Below are 23257 nucleotides of genomic sequence, written 5' to 3'. Positions count from 1 at the left end.
GTGGTGAAGGGAACAGCAGGGCATATATTCCTAGGACTCTGTGAGAGCTTGTCCTGCCCCCTGAATGGCAAAGTACACAAACAAGACACAAATATTCCGGGAAGTTGCAGCCTTATGATGGTGTATATCTAGGGTAAACTATTTGGGAAGTAAAATTTGCATGTTTTGCTGTTTCTTCTATTGTAATAGATGCTGTAGGGTTTGCTGTAGCAAAACGTCTAAGGAAAGTTTTGCTCATAAAATTCACTCATTCTCTAGTTCGTGTGGCCAGAAATGGAAAGCCAGACATATAGCATGAATTTTTCCTATAGCCCATGTCTGCAAAGTGCCAGAACATACACTGGAAGTGTTGAAGATATACTGACTAGCTGGAGTTACAAAGCAGAGATTCTGATTTGCAGTGTCAAGGTACTTGGATCTGGACTATTCCAAACTTCTTAATAATGTTAAAAAACCAAAATGTTATATATTTATGGAAAAAATGAAAGCTGAACAGCCCCTGCAGGTGCACTTTGAAACTGATTTTCCCATTAGTCTGTGTATGAGAGCAGCAAAATGGACAAGAATATTAATTATATCAAGCAGTGTTTGGGATTCCTTGGGCACCTGGGTGTCAGGCAGGAACCAGGCCAGGGGAAGGCAATCTGCAGTTCCCAGACTCTGCAGCCTCAGGGTAGCCTTTCTGGAGTTCAGGCTTTAGATATGATGAAAGTTAATCAAATCCAAGATATTTCAGACAAAACATTTGGGGCTCATATATCAGTGTTTTTCAATGAAAGTCCGTTTCATAATAATATGTCAGATCAACTGTATTGCCATGAGCAGTTTTTTTCTTCCTTTGCTTTCCCTTTGCTTTTACTGTCCTTGAACTCCCTGTCCTTTATTTTATTGCTCCTCTTCAAGCCTTCCCTTCTTGTGCTTTTTTAATCTACTTAAAGCATTCTTTATATCTCCGCAGTCTCAAACAAGATCTACTTCTATGTCATTTTACCCTCAAACCCTGTATCTCCTCAGTGAGACTAAGCAGTCTCCTCGTTGTCAAGCAATCTCTTGTTTTTATTACACAGAGGGAAAAAGTTGGTCAATGCCATGAATTAATTAAATTTTATTCTTGATTCTGCAGTTAAAATATAACAATTTCCACCTAAAAATGTCTCCCTTAATTATTTTTTAATCCAAGTTCTGATTCTGAAAACCTTTTGAAGGACTTTGTCACAACAGAAAATAGCTGTAAGTTAATCTTGGAGTCCAAATATGCAAAAAGCATTTAAGGAGAATGCCAGTAGTTTTGAGACCTGCTCCTTAACAGTAAGAATCTGTGTGGTATAAGGTTAGCAAGGAAGGAATAGAGCAATAGCAAATTCAGGATGCTGCACTCGTCCTAGGTGTCTAAAAAACAAAGATCTACTAGAAAGTTTCTTTTTTCCTTCACATCAAAGACTTCTTTGCATGTGGCGTAATTGATAAGTGTTAATATATGACCTCAAAATTACATTACTTCAGAAAGAATGATTTAATGATGTAGTCACTAAACTACATCAGAGATCTGGAACATTTACTAAAGCAGCTTTTGTATATAATTTCTTTCCAGGAACAGAATAAAATCATCAGGAGGCTGGTGCCCTTATGTACAGAGGGTTTCCCAAAAACTTTTTTAGAATTTTGGTATGCTTTTTGACTTTAAAAATGCTCCGCTCAGCCACTCTAAATTGCTGGCTTGCTTTTGGATTCTCCCCATTTAATTTAGGATGTTACTTTTCTTACAGCTGTGATTAGCTGAGGTGAGCCACACAGGGGTTATGCAAGATACATTCCTCTTCTATACCACATTCTCTATTGATCCTAGAATACAGGGCTCTGGAGTGTGTAGCCCAATGTAATTGCAGTATGTGATATAAAAGTGGGAATTTTCTAATTAACAATATGCTTTGCCACTATAGAATCAGTAGTGGATGACTAGTGTCCTTACAGAGCTGAATTAGAAAACTAAGAGGACTCATTTGTAGTAATTGTGATGTCTTGCTTGTATCAAGTTCTTCATGATAATGTGTATGATAGCTTTCCAATAGCTCAGGATACCTGATCATATATTAGGGTAAAAGCATGAGGGGGAAAGAAGATTTAAAACAAGACTACATTAAAAGGAAAATGAAGGTTTAATTATCAAAGGAATCCTTCATAACCTTCAGAATTCTGAAATGGTTTTATGCTTAAGATTTATCTATCAGTAAAACAGTAAACTAACTTAATGACATGAACTCAAGAATTTATAATAGTTATTTAAGTACTTTGGAATTTCTTGTATACAAATGAAAGAATCTACCAGTAGATGTGAAGCATAACCTTCATCACCTTTTGCTTAATAATGTTTAGTGATTTAGGTGAAAGTAGTCATAGTTTCATTTCATGTTTTAGTGAATAAATGTCCACTCAGAAGACAACCATAGTTAAAATCATTGGGAAACCAGGAATGTTGTTGTCCAGGTCTATAAATATATCTTGAGAGAGGTTTTCATTTCCAGAGAAGATTTTGGCATCTTACATGAAAGCATCAAAGATAGAAACTCTTGTAAGTAGTTTCTAGCAAACTTCTGGGAGTAGGTTTGTAAGAACTAGCTTCTGTTTATAAGAGAATAAACATGACTAAGCATGATACATTCAAATAGATAAAAAAGAACTTTCAAAAATAGCAGCTATAACTGTATGGAGCTATATTAATTTTAAAATATCTTTTTAAAATAGCATTGGATTGTTTGAATCATATACCAAGACTATAAGACCAGCATGCAAAGTATCAGTTCTAGTAAAATAAATGTCCATGGCTCACCCCATTCCACATTTGCGCACACAAGCTTTCTACAAGTTACAGAATAATGATTGTCTTTTTTCAAACAGTGAGAATACAAACACTGGCAGAATTCCAGGAACTACAACACCAATAAAACCAAACGTTAATTTGAAAGCCAGTGGTTGATATTTCACTTAAAACTGGTTTTGAAAAGAAATACTATAACTCAAGATGAATTCCTGTCTTTATTTTGTTACCCTGCTGAAAGAGACACCACTAAACCTCCTGAAATGAGGGACAAAAACACAATCACCTGAAAACTTATTCATGTATCAGCCTTGCAGAAATCAGGATGAGCCCAGATTCTACTGTGACATTACAGAAAGTATTTTAGATGAATCACAATCTTTGTTAGTGTATTTTAAGACTTTTACAGCATTTTGTTACTAGTATCCTATTTTCTTTCACACTTTAAAATTTTTGATAAAACTTGCTTATGCACATACAGTTTTGGAACACCAGCTAAGCTGACATAGCTGCAGAACTTTAAATTTTGCATAACTTGGTGGCTTTCCAAAACAAAATAATCCACAAGAGAGATTTCCTGCAACTTTTCAAACTTCTCAGCAGTGCCAAAGATATCTCCAAACCTGCAGGCTCTTAATTGCTTTCAGGGCTTTACTTACTTACTGGACCAACTTCCCCAATTGAGATATTAACATATATGCCTTTAGAGGAATAGCAGGAATTACTTATACGGTAACTGATGTGATTTGTTGTTTAATGAGCTTTAGTATACTGCAGCTTTTAGAAAACTACTGGCTAGTCACTCAGCTGGTGTCAGAAAAAGTAAATGAAGTTATACAAATTTGCATTGAGTGCCTATATTTTGATTGGTTTCCCATGATTTATTGTCTGTGTATTGATTGTTGATGTAAATGTGATTGTTTCTGAGTTGTTTTGACATCCTTCAGCACATTGTTTAACATAACATGCTGGCACAGCTTGGCTGGGCAGCATCCCAACAATACGTCATTCTCAGAAAATGACAGAGAAAATGTTAATAGTACTGGAAGACAGGGGCTTTTAAAATACACTTATCAAGAATAATACCAGAAAATAGTAATTGTCAAAGAGATAACAAATCCTACATGCCATGAACAAACCTGTTCTGAAACTCATAAAATATTGAAGGAAAAATACTAGCATTCAAAGAGCCAGGGCAGGGCCTTTTTGAAAAGAGATATGTCTATACAAAGACCTACTATTGCAGCCGCACTTTTAGAGAAGTAAACTGAAGCATGTACAAAGGGAATCATGAAGACACTACATATTCTGTTAGCACTTGCAGAAGCTTCTATGATCCTCTCTTACCCCTGTTTGATTCTACATCTGCATTAAATACAGCTTGACAGACACTGCAGATTAGAATTTTCTAAAAATACATCTGAAGCCCCAAAGGGATGTCTGACGGCTTTTGGCATGTATAAAAACAACTGAGATTGTAACTCCTGATGTATTTGTGTTGTGTAAGCAGCCTTATCATTGGCTGGCAGTGCAGACAGCTCTTTAAAACCACTCAACTGCCTTGATGAACTTAGTGAAGAAGTATAAAAGATGTAGCCTTTCCTAACTTCCTGCCTTGTGATCAGTACACCAGTTACTGTTGTACTGTGACTGTTCATAACTATATGATATAGTAGTGTCATTTATCTGTGATGCCTGAATAAGACTAAATTGCTGAAGCTGTAAAATCAGTTTAAACCAAGTGACACCGGCAGTACCAAAATCCCAGTTTGTGGGGACTTCTGTGTACCAGAAATTGTGCTTATTTAGAATTAAGAAATAACTTTGTTTTCTATTTAGTTTAGGGCTTTCAAAAGGGATTGTCCAGAAAATCCTCTGGCTATGCACAGAGCTGGTGCAGCAGCAGCTGACAGAGTAAGATTTCTCACATTGTTTTGGTTCTAGAAGTACCTGGAAGAGCTGGGATACCTATCTTATTACAATTGTCTTTTTACAGAAGCCTAATGGCTAAGTAGAACTGTTTCACTCTCAGGATCACTTTTATCCATAACTTATAATGCGTAATCTGAGGGAAGATCCAAAATGATAATTAAGTGGGTTGTTGAAACTCCAGTTTCAAAACTGCGGTTCCATTTCATAAATAAATATATCACATACATATAGATAGAAATGCCTGAAATTGATGAAAAAAAAGAGCCCCTTTCTTGATCTCAAGATTCACTAGGTGCCTATGAAAACTATCTTAACCTGAGCTACTACTTTCTACTCTTTTATGTTTTCAAGAAAAAGACCTCTTCTGAAATATTTACCCCTTTGTTAGATTTGGGAGAGCAAAATCCCAACAGTAGATCTTTCTAAAGATCTTTCTAAATTTCCATTACTATAAGGTAATCTGTGATCCTCTTAAATATAATTTATGGAGTTACAATTATAGAGCCATTGTTCCTATGTTGTTGTTTGGTTGTTGATTTTTGTTTTGGGTCTTTTTTGTTGATTTTTTTTAATAAAAGGTTATTACAACTGGAGAATACTTTCAAGATCAGTGAATATTAGGAGCCTATTCTCTATGGTAGTTGTGACTGATGTAGGAGTGCTAGTAGGCAAAAAAAATAGAACATTCCTGCAGAACTCAACATGAAGAATTTCTGTTTTGTTCTCAAGTGTAATGCTCTCATGAAAAACGTCTTATGATAGGACTTGCTCTGCTTATTAATTGGAATGTAAATATATTGAAGTATTTATTCTGCATGAGCAACTAGATACTTATATTTTCATGTAAATTACTATACATCAAAAAAATACATTGTCACATTATTCTATTCTAACCCACTCCCCCACCCCTCCACCCCTCCAAAAAAAGGGACTAAGCAGCTTTTTTGTGTTTCAGGTTTTTAGTTTTAGCTAGGTTATACTTCCATGAAAAATAAAACTGCTCATGATACTGGTCATCTGTACAAAAATGATTCCTCAGTTATCAAAACAAGTGTTAATTCATCCATAGCAGTGCTATGTCTCTTGGGAAAGATGTTGCTCCCTCCATGAAATTGAATAACATATTTAATCTTATCAGATGAAAACATAATGCAGTCTAAATTATGGGTCTATTCAGAGATTGGGATATTTATTTTATGCATCATCTTTATTGCAATAGCAAGAAATGTTTATGAAGACATCACCTACATTGGTCAAAACCTCAGTGCTGATATGATTGCTATTAATTACAACCAAAATGTTATATATTGCACACCCTATAGTTCCATGCTTCTGTCTTCCTTTTTCTTTTTATTATTCCCATGTTCACTGCTATATTTTATCTCTCCATATAAGAATGACATTCAAAACTGTAACTATACCAGAACAGATTGAATGCCTATCTAACCTGTCCCTTGACTTCAACAATATCCAGTATCAAACATTATATTTCACTCCTGCTTCCAAGAATCTATGGCTCACACACATTTAGAGCCAAAGCTGGTTTGTATGTAGGAGTCCAAATGGATTCTGACTAATTTATCTAATCACATTCTAGATCCATGTAAACATTTCCCATTTATAACCTGGAATCAAAATTGTTTAGGTTGGAAAAGCCCTTTAATATCGTTGATTCCAACTGTTACCTAACACTGACAAGTCCACCACTAAACCATGCCCTTAAGTGCCACATCTACACATATTTTAGATATTCCCAGGGCTGGTAACTTAACCACTTCCCTGTCCAGTCTGGTCCAATACTTTACAACCCTTTCAGTGAATATTTTTTTTCCTTGATTTCCTTAATTTAACTCCACCAACCACCACTATTTTGGCTCAGCCGTCTAGCCAGTTTTTTACCAGTCAAAGAGTATGCCCATCCAAGTCATGAGCATCTAGTTTCTCCAGGAAAATGCTGTAGTAAATGGTGTCAAAGGCTTTACTAATGTCTAGGTAGACAAGACTGACGTCTTTTCCCTCATTACTAAGTAGGTCACATTGTCATAGAAGGAGATCAAGTTAGTCAAGTAGGACTTGTCTTTCATAAACCCATGATGACTGGCCCTTAATGCCTGGTTGTCTTGTACATGCCTTGTGATGGCACTCAGGATGAGCTATTCCATAACCTTCCCTGGCACTGAAGTCAGGCTGACGGGCTTGTAGTTCCCTGGATCCTTCTTCTGGCCCTTCTTGTAGATGGGCATCACATTTGCTAACTCCCAGTCTACTGGAACCTCCACAGTTAGCCAGGACAGATGATAAATGATTGGAAATGGCTCTGCGAACACTTTCACTAGCTCCTTCAGTACCCTTGGTTAGATCCCTTTGGGTCCCATAGACTTGTGTACGTCTAAGAGGTTTAGTAGATTGCTGACCATTTTCCCTTGGATTATGGGGGCTTCATTCTGCTCCCCATCCCTGTCTTCCAGCTCAGACAGCTGTGTGTCCAGAGAACAAAAGATCTTACTATTAAAGATAGAGGAAAAGGCAGCATTAAGTACCTCAGCCTTTTCCTCATCTTTCGTCATGGTGTTTCTCCCTGCATCCTATAACAGATGGAGTTTCTTCTTAGCCCTCCTTTGTCTGCTGATGTATTCATAGAAACTTCCCCAAACAAGGAGTTCCACAACTCTGTAATGATATGTGAAAAAAAAAACAAAACAAAACAAAACAAACAAACAAAAACCCTAAACTTTTTTTTTTTTGTTATTATTATTTTGGCCTTGCCAGCTGATCATGTCACTTGATGTCTTGTATTCTACATACAAGGTGCGTCATTTGCTTTGTCATCTCAAAACTATTTCTTTTCCCACTATAGCAAAACAAAGTGAGACTTCAGCAAAAGAAATGTGAACACAAGACAAAATGAACCTTCCACTACACTGTGATGAGAAAGTAGCAACCAGATGTCTTCCCTCACTTGGGTTATTGACAAATGATTCACCCAGAAGCTAGTGTTTAAGACTCACTACACCTGACTGTTTACTAAACTAACTTGTACCACCTTTCCTTCTTTGACTAAAGAATTTTCATATTTTTGCACATTACTTTTGATAGAATAACACCATTTGCTATCCAGCAATGTTTGGAAAGAAAAATCACAGAATATTCATGAAAATGTACAAGAATCCCTAAAGCTTTCTTAATTTAGGAACAAATAATTAGCTTTTAAAAACTTGCAGATGAACTAAGTTATTTGTTATTCATTATGCCTGGCTGATCTCCATTATTCCTTATTTCAAACTTTTAGTCAGTCAGAAAACAGAAACAACATGTGACTTGGGTTCTCAGCTAAGTAATATGAATAACAAATCACTGAAAGCAAATAATAAAAAGTTTAGTAAACAAAAACTGACACAGTGAAACTATGCAATGGACATGATAGAATGCTAAAAAAGCTGACTTATTACTCAGAGTATGTTTGTTGCAAAAATCAAATAATAAATTATTATCCAATTGTTTGTTTGATTTGTGTCAAAATTTTCACTTTTTTGCTTCCTACTTTCTTCCAATTCCCACATAGTTAAAATGTGCTTGACACTTCTAATCTCTTTTAATAAATCAAATTGCTATTTTTCTTCTTCAGGGGCCTGTGTGTATTATTGTACTGCTGAACCACCTATCTTATTTTATTTTTTGTAAAATAGATAGAGTGCTTTTTTACCTAATCATAAAGCCCTGTTTTTTTTAGAAATATAGCAAAGTGTAACTTACAAGAGGTTGAACATATGAAATCACCTGTCATAACTTCATTGCCACTAGACCCCAGAGAATTAATGCCTTAAAGTCAATAACAGAGACTTCTAATTAAAAGCATAAAGCACCATCATGACAGTGTATGGAGGAACCTTTATAAAGAACTCTGACATTCTCTGGTGTGATCCTGATACGGCTAATTGCATTGTGACTTGCCATTATGTGCTTATGTAAATAGCACTGGCTTCTGAAGCAGAGCTTTCTGGCTGCTTTTGTCAGTGGGAGAGTCGTTTCCCCAAGGGCCTTTTCTTCGTGAAACACCAGCTGGTGGGAGTTTTGCATTGTTAACCCTTATCTCCAGTGGCAAATAAGGGAGAAGGGGAGAGAGAAATAATCAGGAAAAACTGCCTGATTTTATCTTTCCATTTATTTATTTATTTATTTTTATTTTAATAAAACCTTTTACTTTGTGACCCCCTTTCCCCACACTGAAGCTTTAGGGGCCTACAGCAAACTCCATTTATCTTTTATTAGTATACGTAAAGATAAGGTTCTAGTTCTGAGTCTTTCTGCAGAGTCTAGTGCTCTATTCCCTGGCATAGAGCCATGGGAATACAGCACTATTCTCACTTTGTACAAAGATGTTAAATAGAAAATTTTACATTTAAACATTGCTACTTACAATTTTACCTCTTTTTAAACCCTGGCACTTAATCCAAGTGCTTTCTCTTTTCTGCAAAGATAAAACTAATAAAGAGAAGACATTTAAATAAATTCAGGAACTTCCCCCACTTCAGAAGCACATGAGCAAGTGCTAATATGGTGTGAAAAACACACTTACAAAATGTTAAGATTACTGTTAATAAGCTAGACAAGAAAATGTAATTACATATGATAATGTCCTGGTTATTGTGAAATTAAAAAAAAAACCAACTTAATTCTTTGCAAAAAATAAAGATATTTCTTACTGTCTCAGTATTAGTTATACAAAAAATCTGTTTAAAAAGGGATTAAATATACATTTATTTCCTTCAAAATCTCATTCATTATATTTTTGCTATAAAGTCTTTATTTATTTCAAGCCCAATGTGATAAAACCATACTATGAAGTTGTCAGTGTGGATTTCCTCCTTACAAGACTGTCGTTACACAAAGACTTGAGCTATTTAAGCTATAATATGAAAGAGAAATAACCAAACGATTAAGGTTGCGATTTTTAAAATTCCATTGATTTAAGGCTATTTTAATAGAGCTAGTAATGACTATAAGAATGAAAGTACAAAGATTGCTCATTAAAACGCCACTTATGCATGCGAAGATTCACAAAACCAGTAATTTGTGGAAATATCAAGTATTCTAAGAAATCAAGGTGGAAGGAAAGTTTGTTAATTTTTCTACCATAACTCTTTCCTTTTTGTCTGTCCAGATGTCTTCTGCATTCTGTGTTGTGCACGGGGATTTATACAATCACATTCTGTAGAACTGTTTATTGTAGCACAGAAGAATCTGGCTGTTCACATGTCATTATTTTCACACTTTTCCCTGGCTTCTGTAAGCCTAATTTAGAATTAACCTCTAAAAAGTCATTGTACTAGGAAAATAGAAAAGGTAGCAAAATTAATTCCTGGTGAACAGAGCTAAGCATTTGCATGAGGTAAACTGGCATCACTTCATCGAAATGGCATTATGCCAGCTGTGCCATTTCAGTGATTGACCTAGTAATAATAGTTCCACAATATAAACCTGCATATATTTACTGCAGAAATATTTGCATTTGCTACTTTAATTATTCAGTGACAGACTTTAAATAATTTGTCAAAAAGAGGAAAGTGTGTGTGCAGTTTTTCTCAGTAGCCTTGGGAAAATTTTCGAAGATGACAATGGTATCCACGATCCGCATGGTATCCATGATTCTACTGTGATCTTTCTTTTTCAGTTATATCTGTTCTTCAGCTTTGCTTCACTTTAGTTTATAACACAGATCTACAGCCTTTGAGACTGAGATGTAGATGTCACTGTACTTTCATGTAGCTAAGTACAGAAGAATAACAAGAAGACTCAGTGTGACATTGACATCATACTTCCACCACAGTTCAGCTGGACTTTTTCAACTATTCAAAATGTTCCTGCTTAAGCAAGTAAAATAAAATATGCAAACCAGAACTGTTTTTTAACCTATAAGGGACAGGTTCCTGAGTAACCATTTTCCAGGAGTATTACATGTAAAAACCAATGTATCAGAAGAAAATGTTATGATTTCTAGAGTTCTGTTTAATAGAGAAATAAGCTCGAATATGCTCTCAAATAATTCACAAAACCTGTAGTCCCTTTTCAGAAAGCATCATCCACATTTTATTTTCTTTCTTTCTTTAGCAATCCAGCAGCTCATACCCCAACACATTGGCTAATTACGACTTATCCTGTAGGTTGAAAAAGAAATTAAGGAATTTCAAAGTATTTTCAAGAAAATGTGTATTTGTTTCTCCAGGCACTTGAGCATGCTTAGTGAGACATTTTTTAAAAGAAATCATGGAACCAGAAGCAAATAAAAACATATATTGAGTCATTCTTATTCGCTTTCTAGGTTTTTGAATCTCCAAAATTAATGTTTCCTACCTTTGCCTTAAAAAGATTTAGTTTTTAAATATATGCTGAACTTTTTTTTTTTTTTTACAAATCTCTAGACTGAAGTGTTTAAATAAAACAATGACCCTTTAATCAGTGATAATTAATAAGGGATTTTAAATCTGCAGAACTACTGGTATGTATTTTATTCAGGAAAGGCATAAGCACACAACATTTCTGTTCAAGATCAAGCAAAGAACAGAATATGGTTAAGGTGGGCTTTTTTTGCTGATTTTACACTGACTACAAGAGATGATATTTAAATGATTAAATGCTTATAAAATCTGCCAGGAAAGTTACCCTCCAGGTATTTTTCTTTTTCTTTTTCTTTTTTTTTTTTAATAATTGCACTTTAAAATATTTCCACAACTAGGTGGTCTTCATTGCATAACACTAACATTTTTTATAAGGGTGCATGTATGTCAAGAATGCATTTTGCACCTCATAACCCAATGGTCTAAGCATAGCAAGATCTGCAATAAGATTGTCAGTTAGCAAATCTGATTTGTTTCCTTATCAATACAGAAAAAAAGATGCAGCCAGAGCACCACAGAGAATTCAAGAGAAGGATCCTTATTTCTATATGCAGAGGAAAAATTGTTTTCTATCAGTTTAGAATCTTTTTCTTTTACTTAACTCTCAGCATGTTCCAATAATGAAATTCAGTTTAACAACTAAATATGGAAAGATAGGTCGCTGGCCTCCTATATCTAAAACACCATATTTAGTAAGCAGTCCACCTGAAGCCTAATTGTTGGTGATATTAGACATACCCATCAGGGCCCAGTTAGAAATATGGAACTTCGAGAAACTCAAACAACCAAGCATTTTCTTGAACTTTTGTTTTTGTGTTTCCTTTCTGTTGTGGAGAGTTCTGAAAGGGAAAATGCAGTAAAATATTATATAACTCATGAGAAAGACAAATTATGAAAGACATTTCCATGGCAGTGGGTGGTAAAAGTGTACTGGTCACTGAAGTTATAATTTAATGATTCTTTTCATAGTACAAGGCAATAACCCTGTTACTGGATGAAAACGAAAGTGAAGGTGTTTATAGAAAAAAGCTCCAAAGTCAAAGGTCTTGAAATTTATTAGCCTCAATCTTAGTTAACATTGTACCTGAATTAGAAAGAATAACCTGCTTGTCATTATTTTTATAGTGACATTTTTAATTAAACAGTCACATTCCATTACTGATGACGAAAAATGTTGAAAGATGGTGCAGATTATTAATAACTTCCAAGTGAATTGTTTAAAACTTATGTGTACATAATCCTGACCTTACCACTTGTTCACACTGCTCACCTTTCTCCAGCCTGACCTCAGACCATTCTGATTTTTTCCTCTAGGACAATATTTGGCTCTTTACTTTCGAATAAATGTCTACTTTGTAGTGTTGAGTTGAGAATCAAAGAAAGGAATAGAATTTGGCCCAGTTGAGCAAACTATGCAAGTATAAATAAATAGAGAACAACAAAAGATTTATTGCAGAAAATGCTGGAAAAACCCTCATGGATTCTCTCTGACCGAGAGAATCTTGAGCTGTGAAACACTCAAAATAGTTTGAATGTATATGGAGTGAAAAATAAACATATAGGGCCTATTTTGCAATCATGGCTACCTAAAACACACATTCAGGCATATTTAGTGAATAAAATTCTCAAAGCTGCTAATAACTGTATCATACTTTCATGCCTCGCTTTAGCTGGAGAGACTTGGTTTTGTCTGTTACATTTGAAAGCTGGGTACAGATATCCATAGCCAGCCCATAACAAATTACCGAAAAGAATGAGAAATATCTAGTTATGAATCAATAATGATGCAGGGTCCTAGTATACTAACGGGATCAGATATTCTGTTGAGCTATAACTTGAACAATTGTCATATTGAACTCATAGGTAGAAATGTGGGATGCAGATTTTTAACTATTAATCATTAAACATGAAAATCATCACTGTCTAGAAAAGAAGGACTAATTTAATAGAAAGTAAGTTATGAAAGCCTATGAATATCTTCGGGACACAGTTTTCTTGACTTGAAAGTTCCTTCAAGTGGGTACAGTAATTTGAGCTGTGTCAATCACAATTACTGCTATCAGTTCTCCCATCACAAATACATAAGAACAATGCTCCTAGGACTTTGTGCAGTCAGAATTAGAAAAACTTTATTTCCAAGTCTTTTTTTAAAGATGTGTCAGGTGATAATATTGGAGGGGAGGTGGGCAGGAAGGAGGCTGTAGCCCTACAACAGGATCTAGAATTAGTCTCAATACTTTGTGTTAGTAGAGGTGGGAACGCAGAAATTTAGTTGTACCAAACTGCTTTTCACAAACAAATCTTAAACTGAATGCACCCACCATACATATTTGTGATTTTAGCGTAAACCTTTCTCTACTTAAAAAAATAAAAAAAAAAAAAAGTTGCAATGTAAATATAAAAGATTTTTACATTTTTACACTACCTGCTTACAAAGCTACTGTTTTGAACTGTGAGTGTAACATCTGACTCCCAAGGACTGAAGTATTTCTCTTCAAAAGTCCGTGACATAGAATCATAGAAGCACAAAATGGTTAGGATTGGAAAGGAACTTAAGATCATCTAGTTCCAACCCCACCTGTCATGGGCAGGGATGCCTTACCCTAGACCATTTTACCCAAGGCTCTGTCCAACCTGGCCTTGAACACTGCCAGGGATGGAGCATTTACCACTTGTTTGGCAACCTGTTCCAGCGCCTCACCACCCTCACAGTAAGAACTTCTCCCTTACATCTAACCTGAACTTCCATGTTTAAGTTTAAACCCATTCCCCCTTTTCCTATAGCTATAATCCCTGATGAAGAACTAGGCAAGAACGAATTATTATTAACATACCACTTATGATACACATATGCTCACCTGAGATAATACTTCTCATTTATATTTGCTAATACCCAAATATCAAGATAGCTCCCTTTGCAGCAAGCTGGCTTTCTGAATCTGATACACAAGCATCTGTCTCTCCCTGTGGGAATAGCTGTATGGATTACACCACATCATGATTCTTTTAAGTTATGGATTGTAACAACACACCTAGAGATCATTTACAGATGTAGCCTTAAGTTACTTGCTCAAAGTCATGCTAAATTTGTAGCAGAGCAAGAAATCTGATCCATTTCTCAATGCCCTAAATACTCTGTCCATAAACAGTCCATCCTCTTCTCTTTTTACTAACCTTCTTCCCCAAAGAAGCAGTAGGATGAAACAAAAATCCCAAGGTAGTTTCTCACAACTTTATCTTAAATTAAGGTCATGACAGTGGATGGCATTTGCACATTCAGGCATAGAACATCCATTTGTATCATTTTTATCTCTAGTAAATTAAATACTTCATAAAAAACATAAGCAAACATTCTAAGCTTTTCAGTGCCTTCCAGGATCTGAAGGGGGCCTATAGGGATGCTGGAGAGGGACTCTTCATTAGAGACTGTAGTGACAGGACAAGGGGTAATGGGTTAAAACTTAAACAGGGGAAATTTAGGTTTGATATAAGAAGGAAATTCTTTCCTGTTAGGGTGGTGAGGCACTGGAATGGGTTGCCCAGGAAGGTTGTGAATGCTCCATCCCTGGCAGTGTTCAAGACCAGGTTGGACGAGGCCTTGGGTGATATGATTTAGCGTAAGGTGTCCTGCCCACAGCAGGGGGGTTGGAACTAGATGATCTTAAGGTCCTTTCCAACCCTAACGATTCTATGATTCTATGATTCTATGGAAAGTCGTCTAGGCAGCAAAACTAAGTGCCCTGGCAGCTCTGACAAACCTGTAACTTTGTGTTTATTCTCGGTATCACCACGTACCTCAACTTTCCATCTATAAACTGAAACTGAGTAAGCTAAGCCTTAGAGATACTCAGGTCTTTTCTTTTAGTGAAGCATCAGCCAACTTTTTATTTAACTAATACCAATACCTTCTTTTTATCTTTTTTCTCTTCCCTTCATGTTATACTAAGCATATCTTTTAACAAATTAAAGGATCATTTGGACTTCTATATTTGAAATATAAAAGCCAGTTAAACTATGGAAGTCAGGAAGTACAGTTTAGTGCCTGAAATAGCATATTTTGGACCAGTGAGCATACTAGGGGAGCTGCACCAGTAATTTATAGCTGTCAAGGAAAAGAAAATCTCTTGAGTGGTGTGACATTTTAGCTGTTTTGTTAACCCATGATTTTAGGTTCAGAGACTATTGGCAAGAAGCCCAGACACTTTGGACTGCTGCTGGAAGGCCCTGTCAAATGCTCTCCGGTTTATTTTCTTTGTCCTATAGACAGTTTTGTTGCAGAAAAGGAATGACCTCATTTTTGAGAACTTTGCTATTCAGAGCCTTTGATTTCATTTTCATTAATATTGGGAGAAGTAGAGAGTAGCAGATTTTAACTGGGCTTTGCTGAAGTAAAATGGGAAATATTTCATGCTGAGGATGCGTGGACTGTTGAATTATCAAATAATAAATTTGCAGGAAACTGAAATAATCACAAATATTTGGCTCATTGATTTACCTCCAGTTTTTGTTGTTTTTCTCTATGTATTTTTATTCCCATCAGGAAAGAGATTCTTTGCTAGCTTTAATTCAAAGAATAGTTAGATGTCGGACAAGCAGAGATGTCGGACAAGTCCAGTAACGTGCAATACTCAGTTTAGCATTTGGCAAAAGCTGCAGCTGCATTAATGTTGATGAAAGCCTTGCTACTGATTCTATTCTTTGAGGGCTTGAACTTGCAAACTGTAGCTATTTATGTGAAGAACTCTAAGAAATATTTCGATTGTTCTCAGTACTAGGTGAGAATCAGGAACTTAATCCCACCTACATTTCTAACTTCTGAGGGAGTGAGTTAGTCCTGTTTACATAGACTAATGCTACAGTCTTAAACTCTTTTCCTCCACAATAAGCTTCAAAGGAGTAAAAGTAATGATATAATACAGAGAAATTACGTTGTTTGTATAATTTACTCACTGAATTATTCTGAAGTACTCCGTTAAATTCACCTCAGCCTACACAAAGGTAGAGATGGAGATATGTATACAACAACTTTACTGTTGTCAACATAGAAAGATAAATGTCTTGATGTGAAGCCTACTCATCTGGTACTAGGTTTAGAAAACACCGTGTTTAACATGCATTTATCTATCCCTGCATATAGAGACAATTTTAAATGGTTCTTTCTTTCCTGGTTTTGGTGCTATTTTCGTCTGGGTTTTTGTAGATTTCTCAGTTTTAGTTTAAAAAAAACCCAAATTTTTTAACGTTTGTGATGAGTGTTCTTTTGTATATGTGTGTTTGATGGCAGAAATCTGATTTGCACTTGGTTCTCTTGGAAATGTGCTGTGTTGGGAACTTGCTTGTTATTCCTTGGATCATGCTTTTCATGTGTAATGCTTATGAATTCTTTACCAAATCCAGAGCTAAGCACTTTCTACAACCTTTCTTTCACCATTTTTTTTTTTTTCATGAGTGAATGCATTTATTTTCAGTAAAATATCTATTCATCCACTACTGGGATTTCGATAAAATATCTATTCTTCCACCCATTCATATGTTCTGAGCTTTCTCTCCACAGAATACAAACTGTGTTCCCAAGGGTATTTCTGTCTTAAGGATATGAGAAGGTCCTGCCAGAATCTTTTCCTTGAAACAACAGGGTTGTTTCATACTACATTTTTTAAAACTGGGTTAGGGGACAATCTCTCTAAACCTTTTATAACCACTAGTGTTTAGCTACCATAATGCTTACTCTTAATTGATATCTAATAACTAGCTCCATACAGCAACAGTAGGCATATGTCTCTAAAAAACATGCTAATCAATTTCCATGATAATATGAAATACAAAAAATAGCTTATGAAATAAAACCAATCCGTTTTACACAATAGCTAAACTGATAGAAAAGAGTGTGATTTTCACCATATTGGATTTAAAAAAAAAAAAAAAGAATTATGGTTTAGTCAAGTCTCAAGCTTTTAAATAATTTACAACAAGGAAATAGGAAAACTCTTAACTTATCAAGGAAATGGCATTTCCACAGATGTGCAAGTAATTCACAGTCCATAGCCAGGGTGACAAGACTGCTTTCTAAACAGCTTAATGATTAGTAATTCCTCAGTGAAAGCAGAGGGGAGATTTGCTTGTAAAGGAACACAAGAGATGAGGAAATTTGCATCCTTCACATCCTTCTTTAAAATTATTTACACTACACTGTTCTCTCACAGCAATTAAGTTCCTAATCTCATGGCTCTCAGCTTTGATATTTGGATAATAAAATATGATCAACATTTCTCATATTTGATTGATATACTGTTTTATTTTATTCCTGGTTATGTGCTTTTCTAATCTTTGTTAATGAATTGTTTTTATTTACAATTAGCAAAAAAAAAAATTTCCTTTTTTAACTTTCTTTTCCTGTTTGCCTATACCCCCACCCTGTTTAGACATCTCTGAAAAACAGCTCTACTCCCCAGCATATTGTCTGCTTCCCACAGTTTCTTGGCACACAGAGTCTTCCGAGGAGTATACCCTACTCCATTCTACAGGTTGTTAATAAACACATTAAATGGTGTTGGCACCAGTATAGATCTCTGAGTGACACCATTAATAACCAGCTGCCAGGTGGACTTTGTTTCGCTAACCACCTCTCCTTCAGGCTGATGGTGCAGACAACTTTCCAGTTACCTAATCATCCACCAATCAATCAATACATTAAGATTACAGCTTTGTGAAGAACAAAGCAGAGGTCCATTTATAACAAATATTTTAATAATAAATAATATTAATAATAAATAATATTAATATAGAAGATCATGAAGAAGACCTTGATAAACAGGTATACAACATCCACTAATTTTCCCCTCATCCACAGAGACAGTCACCTTTTCACAAAAGGCAACGTAGTGATCAGGCTTGAATTTGCATTAATATATCAAAGCTGCCTATTTCCAGTCATCTTCTTGACCTGCTTGTATTTGCACATGGCTTTGAAGAACCATTATTGTTCATAATATTCCCAAAGACTGAGGTTAGCCTACTGTGCTCCAGTTCTCACAGACTGTCCTGGTAGGCTCAGGGATCTAAGAACTGAAAATCAAATTGCTGAAAGAAGGAAAAAATAGAGAGTACATTAACACCCATTTCTGTATCTGATGTTGCTAGGTCCCCTGTGTCATTCAGCATTGGTCTCACATACTCCTTTGTTTTCCTTCTGCTGCCCTGAAACTTAACACTTCTTGTTGCTCCTCATGTTCATCACTATCTTCAACTGCAGATGAGTTTTGGTTTTCCTAGAATCATGCACAGAATCATAGAATCACAGAATCATAGAATCATAGAATAGTTAGAGTTGGAAAGGCCCTTAAGATCACCTAGTTCCAACCCCCCTGCCGTGGGCAGGGACACCTCACACTAAACCATGCCACCCTGGCCTTGAACAGTCAGGGATGGAGCATTCGCAACCTCCCTGGGCAACCTATTCCAGTGCCCAACACCCTAACAGGAAAGAATTTCCTCCTTATATCCAATCTAAACTTCCCCTTGAACCTGTTACCCCTTGTCCTGTCACTATAGTCAGTAATGAAGAGTCCCTCCCCAACATCTATAGGTCCCCTTCAGATACTGGAAGGCTGCTATGAGGACTCCACGCAGCCTTCTCTTCTCCAGGCTGAACAGCCCCAACTTTCTCAGCCTATTTTCATATGGGAGGTGCTCCAGCCCCCAATCATCCTCATGGCCCTTCCTCTGAGCATGCTTCCTCTGAGCATGCAAGCTCAGAAAATGTTTCAGTGTTTTTTCTCCGTAGCCCTATCCACTTCCACCTTCTATATACTTCTGTTCTATGTTTAAACTTAGTCAGGAGATCTTTGTTCATCCACACTGGCTGTCTGCTCCATTCCCTTCATATCAGAATAGACCATTTGAGTTTGAAGGAAGTTATCCTTGAAGATTATCTGGTTCTCTTGGGCATGCCAAGCTTATCCTTGAGCAAGCCTTAATATGCTTATGTGAAGCTTAGGGGTGTGATTCTTTAAGCTGCCTTATTTCTCTCAGGATCCCAAACTCCAAAATCTCATAGCTGCTTCAGTGAAGGATGCACTCAAACTCCACATCCCTGATCAATTACTTTGTTTTTGTGAGAAACAAGTCCAGATGAGTATCTGACATCCTGTGAAGATATTGCTAATAGTTGGGGGGCAAACATTTGTTCCTATAACACATGGACATTTACAGAATAACCGGCTTTTAGCAAAAAAATTGCACATTTCCCTTCATACTAAAGCTCTAAGAAACATGATTGCCCTGTACTGCCTTTTATTGGACAAGGCGGAGGAGTGACCTAATCACAGCCTACAACTTCCTCAAGGGAGGAAATGGAGGAGCAAGTCCTGATCTCCTCTCTCTCGTGACCAGTGATAGGACTTGCCTCCTTTGCAGGTAAGGGAGCAACTCACAGAACAAAGTTTCTGGAGAGTCACAGATACATTAGGAAATCACATCCAAGACAGCCCTTCAAAACCTATTTTGTGTCTTCTCCACCTTGTGCACATGAAGTCCTAGAAAGGGTGATTTTTCTTTCAGGTATTGGCTTATGGCTTACTGCCCTAAATCTCCAACAGTACAACTTTAATTTTTCACTTCTGTATATAACCCAAATTACACAACTTACTTTTCTTCTGTTCAAACATTTAGGATAGGAAACATACCTGCTAAGAATCCTGTGCACTTAATATTGAGAAGCCTGTCTTACTTTATGAAGATGTCACATGAATATCAAATAAAAATCACTAACAAATATGATCTAAAAGCCACTAATTCACCGATGTCCTCCAAAAAAAAACAACCTATATAGCCTAATCCAGGAATAATCATCTTCTGCCACTAAAGTGCTCACAAAAGAGAACAGTTTTCTGCCAAACACATTAAAATCTCACAATTAAGTGAAAAAAAACAAACAAAACCCTAACAAAAAAACAAACCCCAAAAGAACCAAAAGCTCTTTCTGATATTCTAGCATAACTTTTATGTTAATGTTTCCCAAATAGCTCTGTGGCCACTCTTCCTAAAATTTTGGATAGAGTGTGCTACAGTTGTTTTTATCACCTCTGGCCATAGAAATACTAATTACTATTTAAGTATAAAATCCCACTGGCAGGAGACATCATTAATATCCACAGTAAAGTCATGGTATTCATCTGCTTCTAAATTTACTTTTCTGCCTCTTATTTTTTCTCTCTAATAATTTCATGTCATAAAATAAGAATCATAAAAAGCCTCTTACTTTTTCCTTAGGTTGATGACACACACTAAAGAAACATAAAATAATAACATAGAAAAAAATCCTTTTTAATATAGTTAATTTTTAACTCTATGTTTAAAGTGTTTGTTTGCAAAAGCCTGTGACCAATATTTGTTGAATTTTTCCAGCATGAAGACTTATGTATATCCATAACATTCATACACAAATCTGAATTGCTATGTTTAGCTTTCCTTCATGTTATATTTTGGGTTTTTTTAAGTGTCTTTTAGTACAAGAAACTATATAATAATAGTTATATAGAGAGTAGGAATAAGTATTGGACATGGAGTTTCCCAATCTTTCATATTCCTTAGCCAGTGCTATGAAGTCAACTTGCTAATTTTTTCCTCATAAATAAAAGAATAGGTAAGAGTGAACACTAAAAACGAAGAAAAAAACCCTGTGGCAACTCTGGAGCCAAAGTTGGCATATTTCTATTCAGGCGCCATTGTTAAACGCTGCATCTATGCCAATGTGCTGTAGCATGCCAATCTGAGAAAAACAGTGATACTGTTGAACTCAAGGGCCCACTGTCTTTTCCTCTCATTCTCTAGGACTGAACAGTTCAACCATCACATGCCACTGCAGAAAAAGAACATATTAGTGGAAAGTGACATAACCTGTGCCCGTACAGAATCACAGGATTTGAATATATTTAATATATTTACCTTTCCATGGGAGTCCCATTGTAATGCTCAGTCAGAGGATGAAGAGCATCACAGTTGGCTCAAACTCATACCAAATCAAGTGGATTCATTGTTTCAGATAAAATAAGAACTTTACTTTGTCTTACTGTCCCAAAGTTACCACTGCTGGCTACAGTAATAATCTGAGTTCTCTGGCCCCACTTTGTATGCATGAGAAACACAGTTTAGATAGATAGTTTAGATGGACACTATTTAGGGAAAAACTGGAGCTATCAGTAATTATACCTAGTGTAAACAGACAACGTCTGAATTTCCTCTGACAAGGTAGTAGGATTGGTATTTGTTAATTGAGAATATAGCTGCAAATGTTATCTCGGAATAATGACAGAAAGAAAATAAACTTGTGTTCTGTAATGTGAGGTTATCAGCTGTATAGGAGCAGCAAAATAATTTACACTAGTGAAAAATAACGATAAATTTTAAAAAGAACATAAAGTCAGCTATGGCAAATAAATTACTGCAACTGAAAGAATGTTAGACATTTTTCTATGAGCTAAATACTAACTGTGGTCAAAGTGTCAAAGAAGGAGTTTGGGTTGATAGGACCATAGCTTAAGCCTTTAATTATTTGCATTGGGAGTCACTAGGGAACTGAACATTTCTAAAATTGGACTTATCTTTATGGTCCTGAGGATATATTTTAAAGTGTTAAAGAAGGAATTGTAGAACAAATTTATAAAATGAAGTTTAAAATCTTACTATGGCTAGGTGGGTTTTGTTCAAAAGTTCCAAGAAGCTCAGATAGGTTACTATGGACGCATTGACTTAATGTACGAAACATCACTTTATTTGTCTCAGTGCCAGAAAGACAGAAGAAAACAGGTAATTAATAATTAAATTATTATTTTTTAAAAAAACCTCTTTTTAGGAGAACTTAGGAAACTGCTGACTTTGATCTTCATAATTTGGCAATAGAAAAAAACAGTTAAGGGGCAAAGGTGCATTATATATTGGGGAAGAGTGAGAGGCTTTTTTAGGAAGAATGGTGATAGCTATTACCTAAGAAGTTTATTCACTCTTTAATTCAGTATAAAAGACACATACAGGAGGATTAATTTGTGTAAACATGGTGATGTAGAGAAATTTTGGGTACAATTTTGAGACATTCTGCTTAGGCTCTGTCTGCTATTGCTTGGTTTCTTGCAAATCCTGTCTCACATCTGTCAGCTCTATACATTTGTCTGAAATGCCTTAGGGCATCTCTAATGGTCTTGGCTGCATTTAAACAGGTGCATCCAGCTTTTACTGCTCAGAGGAACTTAAAGTGTAATAAGACAGACATTCAATAAAAGATAGGAACAACTTGAACAGTAGCACAATCCATTCCCTTCAGAACATTCTTTTGCCTTATTGATGCCATATGCCTCCCACATGATTTTTAAACTGAGCAACTGGGTGTTTTTTAAGAGACATTTTTGAGGATTGATTAGTGTCAGTGTATCTGTCTGTATCTTCAAGATATGGTGACACAAGGTAATGCAAGGATGATTTAGAAAAGAAGGAGTATAAAACCTTTGTCACAAATCCTATGAATGTTATTTGGTCTGCAGGATGGCCAAGCGAAGAAGAGCATGAACATCGTTTTTACAGATATGAAGACTGATGATCAAATAGTTGATTGCAAATCATCCTCTTTTGAAAGCTGTATTCATTCTAGCTTTAAAAATTGGGACATTAAAAATCTTGTTTATACCATATTTTAGAGACAAAATGAAACCCGTATATTCATGTGACAAAAAGGTAAAGGATATTTATGGACTGTTAGTCTTTTAAATAATACACTATATGACATCCCAGAAGTGTTAGACACATCACTGAATCATTTCAAAACAGCAATGCACCAATGAGTTTTCAGATAGATCTTCATGACTTAACACTACTTTCTTTGCTTATACTCCCACCAATAAAATTAAAATCCAACTTTTTTCTCAGAAAAACATTTCAGAGCTGCTAATTGGTTATTCTAGAAACAGGTTTCAAGCATATGTACATTGCTATATATATTAATTAAACCTGTCCCTTTTACTTGGTCACCTTGGTCAAAGGTGAGCAAAATAAATCCAAAGGAGACTGAGGACTTTGTTCTCCAGTCATATAAGTTACATTATTGTTTGTAAATATGCAAGGTTAA

Source organism: Pezoporus wallicus, unplaced genomic scaffold (assembly GCF_028554395.1).
Source record: "Pezoporus wallicus isolate ANWC-B61680 ecotype Strahan unplaced genomic scaffold, APGP_CSIRO_Pwel_v1 contig_6966, whole genome shotgun sequence".
In the NCBI taxonomy this organism is placed as follows: domain Eukaryota; kingdom Metazoa; phylum Chordata; class Aves; order Psittaciformes; family Psittacidae; genus Pezoporus; species Pezoporus wallicus.
Note: the sequence above shows the minus strand (reverse complement) of the source record.